This window comes from Penaeus chinensis, chromosome 38, assembly GCF_019202785.1.
Source record: "Penaeus chinensis breed Huanghai No. 1 chromosome 38, ASM1920278v2, whole genome shotgun sequence".
Classification (NCBI taxonomy): domain Eukaryota; kingdom Metazoa; phylum Arthropoda; class Malacostraca; order Decapoda; family Penaeidae; genus Penaeus; species Penaeus chinensis.
The window spans coordinates 11,923,576-11,926,075 of record NC_061856.1 but is presented as its reverse complement, the minus strand read 5'-3'; positions in this window follow the sequence as shown (position 1 = coordinate 11,926,075).

The following is a 2,500-nucleotide window of genomic DNA, read 5'->3' as shown; positions in this document are numbered from 1 at the left end:
TTCCCCCTTCCCCTCCCTTTCCCCCTTCCCCTCCCTTTCCCCCTTCCCCTCCCTTTCCCCCTTCCACTCCCTTTCCCCCTTCCACTCCCTTTCCCCCTTCCCCTCCCTTTCCCCCTACGCCTCCCTTTCCCCCTTCCCTCTGCATCCGTGGAAGGTCAAGTGGTGCAACGCGGGCGATGATTGTGCAGTACGGAGTGTGGGCGGGGTGGGCGGGCGGGAGGGAGAGAGGGAGAGGGAGGGGGGAGGGGAGGGGAGGGGAGGGGAAGGGAGGGGTGCGTGATGGAGGTGGTGGGGGCTGGATTGTTGTCTTTTTTTTCCTACCGTTTTTCCCTTTCATTTTTATTTTATTAATATCATTATTATTGTCATTTGTATTCATTGTTCGATTATTTTCTCGGAAGTGACGGTTTTGACGATGTCGCAGGTCGTAAGGAAATGATACGCAGGAAAACGAATAGCAAGGATAAGTGAGAATGAAAGAACGACATGAAGGACGAAACAAAACAAAAAAAGGAGGGGGGGGGGGGGAGTGAGAAAGATTTTACAGGCAACAAAAGAGCGATAAAAAGGAGGAAAAGAAAACAGAAGTAGATCGTGAAGGAAGAGGGAGATGCTGAATGTTTTTGATAGGGTAGAAGAGAGAGAGAGAGAGAGAGAGAGAGAGAGAGAGAGAGAGAGAGAGAGAGAGAGAGAGAGAGAGAGAGAGAGAGAGAGAGAGAGAGAGAGGGACAAGGAGAAAAGGGAGAGGGACAAGGAGAAAAGGGAGAGGGACAAGGAGAAAAGGGAGAGGGACAAGGAGAAAAGGGAGAGGGACAAGGAGAAAAGGGAGAGGGACAAGGAGAAAAGGGAGAGGGACAAGGAGAAAAGGGAGAGGGACAAGGAGAAAAGGGAGAGGGACAAGGAGAAAAGGGAGAGGGACAAGGAGAAAAGGGAGAGGGACAAGGAGAAAAGGGAGAGGGACAAGGAGAAAAGGGAGAGGGAGAGGGACAAGGAGAAAAGGGAGAGGGAGAGGGACAAGGAGAAAAGGGAGAGGGAGAGGGACAAGGAGAAAAGGGAGAGGGAGAGGGACAAGGAGAAAAGGGAGAGGGACAAGGAGAAAAGGGAGAGGGACAAGGAGAAAAGGGAGAGGGACAAGGAGAAAAGGGAGAGGGAGAGGGACAAGGAGAAAAGGGAGAGGGAGAGGGACAAGGAGAAAAGGGAGAGGGACAAGGAGAAAAGGGAGAGGGACAAGGATAAAAGGGAGAGGGACAAGGAGAAAAGGGAGAGGGACAAGGAGAAAAGGGAGAGGGACAAGGAGAAAAGGGAGAGGGACAAGGAGAAAAGGGAGAGGGAGAGGGACAAGGAGAAAAGGGAGAGGGACAAGGAGAAAAGGGAGAGGGACAAGGAGAAAAGGGAGAGGGACAAGGAGAAAAGGGAGAGAGGGACAAGGAGAAAAGGGAGAGGGACAAGGAGAAAAGGGAGAGGGAGAGGGACAAGGAGAAAAGGGAGAGGGAGAGGGACAAGGAGAAAAGGGAGAGGGAGAGGGACAAGGAGAAAAGGGAGAGGGACAAGGAGAAAAGGGAGAGGGACAAGGAGAAAAGGGAGAGGGAGAGGGACAAGGAGAAAAGGGAGAGGGACAAGGAGAAAAGGGAGAGGGACAAGGAGAAAAGGGAGAGGGACAAGGAGAAAAGGGAGAGGGAGAGGGACAAGGAGAAAAGGGAGAGGGACAAGGAGAAAAGGGAGAGGGACAAGGAGAAAAGGGAGAGGGACAAGGAGAAAAGGGAGAGGGACAAGGAGAAAAGGGAGAGGGACAAGGAGAAAAGGGAGAGGGAGAGGGACAAGGAGAAAAGGGAGAGGGAGAGGGACAAGGAGAAAAGGGAGAGGGAGAGGGACAAGGAGAAAAGGGAGAGGGAGAGGGACAAGGAGAAAAGGGAGAGGGACAAGGAGAAAAGGGAGAGGGACAAGGAGAAAAGGGAGAGGGACAAGGAGAAAAGGGAGAGGGACAAGGAGAAAAGGGAGAGGGAGAGGGACAAGGAGAAAAGGGAGAGGGACAAGGAGAAAAGGGAGAGGGACAAGGAGAAAAGGGAGAGGGACAAGGAGAAAAGGGAGAGAGGGACAAGGAGAAAAGGGAGAGGGACAAGGAGAAAAGGGAGAGGGAGAGGGACAAGGAGAAAAGGGAGAGGGAGAGGGACAAGGAGAAAAGGGAGAGGGAGAGGGACAAGGAGAAAAGGGAGAGGGACAAGGAGAAAAGGGAGAGGGACAAGGAGAAAAGGGAGAGGGACAAGGAGAAAAGGGAGAGGGACAAGGAGAAAAGGGAGAGGGACAAGGAGAAAAGGGAGAGGGACAAGGAGAAAAGGGAGAGGGAGAGGGACAAGGAGAAAAGGGAGAGGGACAAGGAGAAAAGGGAGAGGGAGAGGGACAAGGAGAAAAGGGAGAGGGACAAGGAGAAAAGGGAGAGGGACAAGGAGAAAAGGGAGAGGGACAAGGAGAAAAGGGAGAGGGACAAGGAGAAAAGGGAGAG